Source organism: Colletes latitarsis, unplaced genomic scaffold (assembly GCF_051014445.1).
Source record: "Colletes latitarsis isolate SP2378_abdomen unplaced genomic scaffold, iyColLati1 scaffold0027, whole genome shotgun sequence".
Lineage (NCBI taxonomy): Eukaryota > Metazoa > Arthropoda > Insecta > Hymenoptera > Colletidae > Colletes > Colletes latitarsis.
In genome coordinates this window covers 4,118,702-4,126,431 of record NW_027488377.1, presented here as the reverse complement: position 1 = coordinate 4,126,431, position 7,730 = coordinate 4,118,702, and positions in this window count along the sequence as shown.

The window sequence follows — 7,730 nt, the reverse complement described above, 5'->3', positions numbered from 1 at the left end:
AGGATAACGCATGTTCTGTCTAGGTTAGGATTGGGATTTGGACTCATCAGACACATACTTTCGCATTCTTCACATACTTGTTGAACGGATCCTTGGTTTTCTCTGCTTTGGATCACGTAGTAATGTGGTAGCACACTGTAACATTCCATTAAACCTGGTCTTGATAAATATTTTAGAGGATAACGCATGTTAGGTCTGGGTTAGGTCTATGATTTGCCCTCATCAGGCTCATACTTTTGCATGTTACTCATACTTGATGGCTAGATCCAGGGCTTTTTCTGGATTGGATCACGCAGTAATGTGGTACCACACTGAAACAGTCAATTAAACCTGGTTTTCATCAATATTTTAGAGGACAACGCAAGTTAGGTCTGGGATAGGTCTGGGATTCGCCCTCAGCAGGCTCATACTTTCGCGTTCTTCACATACTTCTTGAACAGATCCTGGGTTCTTTCTGGTATGGATCACATAGTAATGTGGTACCACACTGAAACAGTCCATTAAACATGGTTTCGATCAATATTTTTGGGGATAACTCTTGTTAGGTCTGGTATAGGTCTGGGATTTGCCCTCATCAGGGTCATATTTTCGCGTTCTTCACATACTTGTTGAACGGATCCTTGGTTTTTTCTGCTTTGGATCACGTAGTAATGTGGTAGCACACTGAAACAGTCCATTAAACCTGGTTTCGATCAATATTCTTGAGGATAACGCATGTTAGATCTAGGTTAGGCCTGGGATTAGCCCTCATCATACACATACTTTCGCATTCGTCACATACTTGTTGAACGGATCCTGGGTTTTTTGTGGTTTGGATCACGCAGAAATGTGGTACCACACTGAAACAGTCAATTAAACCTGGTTTCCATCAATATTTTAGAGGTCAACGTAAGTTAGGTCTGGTATAGGTCTGGGATTTACCCTCATCAGGGTCATATTTTCGCTTTCCTCACATACTTGTTGAACAGATCCTGGGTATTTTTCTTGTTTGGATCAGGTAGTAATGTGGTACCACACTGAAACAGTCGATTAAACCTGGTTTCGGTCAATATTTTTGAGGATAACTCATGTTAGGTCTAGGTTAGGCGCGGGATTTGTCCTCATCAGGGTCATATTTCCGCGTTCTTCACATACTTGTCGAACAGATCCTGGGTATTTTTCTGGTTTGGATCAGGTAGTAATGTGGTACCACACTGAAACAGTCGATTAAACCTGGTTTCGATCAATATTTTCGAGGATAACGCATGTTCTGTCTAGGTTAGGATTGGGATTTGGACTCATCAGACACATACTTTCGCATTCTTCACATACTTGTTGAACGGATCCTTGGTTTTCTCTGCTTTGGATCACGTAGTAATGTGGTAGCACACTGTAACATTCCATTAAACCTGGTCTTGATAAATATTTTAGAGGATAACGCATGTTAGGTCTGGGTTAGGTCTATGATTTGCCCTCATCAGGCTCATACTTTCGCATGTTACTCATACTTGATGGCTAGATCCAGGGCTTTTTCTGGATTGGATCACGCAGTAATGTGGTACCACACTGAAACAGTCAATTAAACCTGGTTTTCATCAATATTTTAGAGGACAACGCAAGTTAGGTCTGGGATAGGTCTGGGATTCGCCCTCAGCAGGCTCATACTTTCGCGTTCTTCACATACTTCTTGAACAGATCCTGGGTTTGTTCTGGTATGGATCACATAGTAATGTGGTACCACACTGAAACAGTACATTAAACCTGGTTTCGATCAATATTTTAGAGGATAATGCATGTTAGGTCTAGGTTAGGCCCGGGATTTGCCCTCATCAGGGTCATAATTTCGCGTTTTTCACATACTTGTTGATCAGATCCTGGGTTTTTTCTAGTTTGGATCACGTAGTAATGTGGTACCACACTGAAACAGTCCATTAAACATGGTTTCGATCAATATTTTTGGGGATAACTCTTGATAGGTCTGGTATAGGTCTGGGATTTGCCCTCATCAGGGTCATATTTTCGCGTTCTTCACATACTTGTTGAACAGATCCTGGGTATTTTTCTGGTCTGGATCTGGTAGTAATGTGGTACCACACTGAAACAGTCGATTAAACATAGTTTCGGTCAATATTTTTGAGGATAACTCATGTTAGGTATAGGTTAGGCCCGGGATATGCCCTCATCAGGGTCATATTTCCGCGTTCTTCACATACTTGTTGAACAGATCCAAGGGTATTTTTCTGGTTCGGATCACGTAGTAATGTGGTACCACACTGAAATATTCGATTAAACCTGGTTTCGGTCAATATTTTAGAGGACAACGCATGTTATGTCTAGGTTAGGCCTGGGATTTGCCCTCATCAGACACATACTTTCGCATTCTCCACATACTTGTTGAACAGATCCTGGGTTTTTTCAGGTTTGGATCACGTAGTAATGTGGTACCACACTGAAACATTCAATTAAACCTGGTCCTAATAAATATTTTAGAGGATAACGCGACTTAGGTCTGGGTTAGGTCTAGGATTTGCCCTCATCAGGCTCATACTTTCGCATGTTACTCATACTTGATGGCTAGATCCAGGGCTTTTTCTGGATTGGATCACGTAGTAATGTGGTACCACACTGAAACAGTCAATTAAACCTGGTTTCCATCAATATTTTCGAGGACAACGCAAGTTAGGTCTGGGATAGGTCTGGGATTTGCCCTCATCAGGGTCATATTTTCGCGTTCTTCACATACTTGTTGAACAGATCCTGGGTATTTTTCTGGTTTGGATCAGGTAGTAATGTGGTACAACACTGAATCAGTCGATTAAACCTGGTTTCGATCAATATTTTAGAGGATAACGCATGTTGTGTCTAGGTTAGGCCTGGGACTTGCCCTCATCAGACACTTACTTTCGTATTTTCCACATACATGTTGAACAGATCCTGGGTTTTTTCCTGTTTGGATCACGTATTAATGTGGTACCACACTGAAACATTCAATTAAACCTGGTCTTGATAAATATTTTTGAGGGTAACGCATGTTAGGTCTAGGTTAGGCCTGGGATTTTCCCTCATCAGACACATACTTTCGCATTCTTCACATACTTGTTGAACGGATCCTTGGTTTTTTCTGCTTTGGATCACGTAGTAATGTGGTAGCACACTGAAACAGTCCATTAAACCTGGCTTCGATCAATATTCTTGAGGATAACGCATGTTAGATCTAGGTTAGGCCTGGGATTTGCCCTCATCATACACATACTTTCGCATTCGTCACATACTTGTTGAACGGATCCTGGGTTTTTTGTGGTTTGGATCACGTAGTAATGTGGTACCACACTGAAGCATTCAATTAAACCTGGTCTTGATAAATATTTTAGAGGATAACGCATGTTAGGTCTGGGATAGGTCTGGGATTTGCTCTCATCAGGCTCGTAATTTCGCATATTTCTCATACTTGATGGCCAGATTCTGGGCCTTTTCTAGTTTGGATCCTGTAGTAATGTGGTACCACACTGAAACAGTCAATTAAACCTGGTTTCCGTCAATATTTTAGGGGACAACGCAAGTTAGGTCTGGGATAGGTCTGGGATTTGCCCTCATCAGGGTCATATTTTCGCGTTCTTCACATAGTTGTTGAACAGGTCCTGGGTATTTTTCTGGTTTGGATCAGGTAGTGATGTGGTACCACACTGAAACAGGCGATTAAACCTGGTTTCGATCAATATTTTAGAGGACAACGCAAGTTATGTCTGGGATAGGACCGGGATTTGCCCTCATCAGACACATATTCTCGCATTCTCCACATACTTGTTGAACGGATCCTGGGTTTTTTGTGGTTTGGATCACGTAGTAATGTGGTACCACACTGAAACATTCAACTAAACCTGGTCTTGATAAATATTTTAGAGGATCACGCATGTTCTGTCTAGGTTAGGCCTGGGACTTGCCCTCATCAGACACATACTTTCGTATTTTCCACATACATGTTGAACAGATCCTGGGTTTTTTCCTGTTTGGATCACGTAGTAATGTGGTACCACACTGAAACATTCAATTAAACCTGGTCTTGATAAATATTTTAGAGGATATCGCATGTTAGGTCTGGGTTAGGTCTAGGATTTGCCCTCATCAGGCTCATCCTTTCGCATATTACTCATACTTGATGGCTAGATCCAGGGCTTTTTCTGGATTGGATCACGTAGTAATGTGGTACCACACTGAAACAGTCAATTAAACCTGGTTTCCATCAATATTTTAGAGGATAACGCATGTTAGATCTAGGTTAGGCCTGGGATTTGCCCTCATCAGGGTCATATTTCCGCGTTCTTCACATACTTGTTCAACAGATCCTGGGTATTTTTCTGGTTTGGGTCACGTAGTAATGTGGTACCACACTGAAATAGTCGATTAAACCTGGTTTGGATCAATATTTTAGAGGACAACGCAAGTTAGGTCTGGGATATGTCTGGGATTTGCCCTGATCAGTCTCGTACTTTCGCATATTTCTCATACTTGGTGGCCAGATTCTGGGCTTTCTCTGGTTTGGATCCCGTAGTATTGTGGTACCACACTGAAACAGTCCATTAAACCTGGTTTCGATCAATATTTTAGAGGACAACGCATGTTATGTCTAGGTTAGGCCTGGGATTTGCCCTCATCAGACACATACTTTCGCATTCTCCACATACTTGTTGAACAGATCCTGGGTTTTTTCAGGTTTGGATCACGTAGTAATGTGGTACCACACTGAAACATTCAATTAAACCTGGTCTTGATAAATATTTTAGAGGATAACGCATGTTAGGTCTAGGTTAGGCCCGGGATTTGCCCTCATCAGGGTCATATTTCCGCGTTCTTCACATACTTGTTGAACAGATCCTGGGTATTTTTCTGGTTTGGATCACGTAGTAATGAGGTACCACACTGAAACAGTCCATTAAACCTAGTCTTGATAAATATTTTTGAGGGTAACGCATGTTAGGTCTAGGTTAGGCGTGGGATTTTCCCTCATCAGACACATACTTTCGCATTCTTCACATACTTGTTGAACGGATCCTTGGTTTTTTCTGCTTTGGATCACGTAGTAATGTGGTAGCACACTGAAACAGTCATTAAACCTGGATTCGATCAATATTCTTGAGGATAACGCATGTTAGGTCATGGTTAGGTCTGGGATTTGCTCTCATGAGGCTCGTAATTTCGCATATTTCTCATACTTGATGGCCAGATTCTGGGCTTTTTCTAGTTTGGATCCTGTAGTAATGTGGTACCACACTGAGACAGTCCATTTAACCTGGTTTCGATCAATATTTTAGAGAATAACGCATGTTATGTCTAGGTTAGGCCTGGGATTTGCCCTCATCAGACTCATACTCTCGCATTCTCCACATACTTGTTGAACAGATCCTGGGTTTTTTCAGGTTTGGATCACGTAGTAATGTGGTACCACACTGAAATATTCAATTAAACCTGGTCTTGATAAATATTTTAGAGGATAACGCATGTTAGGTCTGGGTTAGGTCTATGATTTGCCCTCATCAGGCTCATACTTTCGCATGTTACTCATACTTGATGGCTAGATCCAGGGCTTTTTCTGGATTGGATCACGTAGTAATGTGGTACCACACTGAAACAGTCAATTAAACCTGGTTTCCATCAATATTTTAGAGGACAGCGCAAGTTAGGTCTGGGATAGGTCTGGGATTTGCCCTCATCAGGGTCATATTTCCGCGTTCTTCACATACTTGTTGAACAGATCCTGGGTATTTTTCTGGTTTGGATCAGGTAGTAATGTGGTACCACACTGAAACAGTCGATTAAACCTGGTATCGATCAATATTTTAGAGGACAACGCAAGTTAGGTCCGGGATAGGTCTGGGATTTGCCCTGATCAGGCTCTTACTTTCGCATATTTCTCATACTTGTTGAACGGATCCTGGGTTTATTCTGGTTTGGATGACGTAGTAATGTGGTAGCACACTGAAACAGTCCATTAAACCTGGTTTCGATCATCATTTTAGAGAATAACTCATGTTAGGTCTAGGTTAGGTCTGGGATTTGCCCTCATCAGGTTCATATTTTCGCGTTCTTCACATACTTGTTGAACAGATCCTGGTTTTTTTCTGGTTTGCATCGCGTAGTAATGTGGTACCACACTGAAACAGTCGATTAAACCTGGTTTCGGTCAATATTTTTGAGGATAACGCAAGTTAGGTCTGGTATAGGTCTGGGATTTGCCCTCATCAGGGTCATATTTTCGCGTTCTCCACATACTTGTTGAACAGATCCTGGGTATTTTTCTGGTTTGGATCAGGTAGTAATGTGGTACCACACTGAAACAGTCGATTAAACCTGGTTTCGGTCAATATTTTTGAGGATAACTCATGTTAGGTCTAGGTTAGGCCTAGGATTTGCCCTCATCAGACACATACTTTCGCATTCGTCACATACTTGTTGAACGGATCCTGGGTTTTTTGTGGTTTGGATCACGTAGAAATGTGGTACCACACTGAAACAGTCAATTAAACCTGGTTTCCATCAATATTTTAGAGGTCAACGGAAGTTAGGTCTGGTATAGGTCTGGGATTTACCCTCATCAGGGTCATATTTTCGCTTTCTTCACATACTTGTTGAACAGATCCTGGGTATTTTTCTTGTTTGGATCAGGTAGTAATGTGGTACCACACTGAAACAGTCGATTAAACCTGGTTTCGGTCAATATTTTTGAGGATAACACATGTTAGGTCTAGGTTAGGATTGGGATTTGGACTCATCAGACACATACTTTCGCATTTTCTACATACATGTTGAACAGATCCTGGGTTTTTTCTGGTTTGTATCACGTAGTAATGTGGTACCACACTGAAACATTCAATTAAACCTGGTCTAGATAAATATTTTTGAGGGTAACGCATGTTAGGTCTAGGTTAGGCCCGGGATTTGTCCTCATCAGGGTCATATTTCCGCGTTCTTCACATACTTGTCGAACAGATCCTGGGTTTTTTTCTGGTTTGGATCAGGTAGTAATGTGGTACCACACTGAAACAGTCGATTAAACCTGGTTTCGATCAATATTTTAGAGGATAACGCATGTTCTGTCTAGGTTAGGATTGGGATTTGGACTCATCAGACACATACTTTCGCATTTTCTACATACATGTTGAACAGATCCTGGGTTTTTTCTGGTTTGGATCACGTAGTAATGTGGTGCCACACTGAAACATTCAATTAAACCTGGTCTTGATAAATATTTTTGAGGGTAACGCATGTTAGGTCTAGGTTAGGCCTGGGATTTTCCCTCATCAGACACATACTTTCGCATTCTTCACATACTTGTTGAACGGATCCTTGGTTTTCTCTGCTTTGGATCACGTAGTAATGTGGTAGCACACTGAAACAATCCATTAAACCTGGTTTCGATCAATATTTTTGAGGATAACGCGTGTTAGATCTAGGTTAGGCCTGGGATTTTCCCTCATCGGACACATACTTTCGCATTCTTCACATACTTGTTGAACGGATCCTTGGTTCTCTCTGCTTTGGATCACGTAGTAATGTGGTAGCACACTGAAACATTCCATTAAACCTGGTTTCGATCAATATTGTTGAGGTTACGCATGTTACATCTAGGTTAGGCCTGGGATTTTCCCTCATCAGACACATACTTTCGCATTCTTCACATACTTGTTGAACGGATCCTTGGTTTTTTCAGGTTTGGATCACGTAGTAATGTGGTACCACACTGAAACATTCAATTA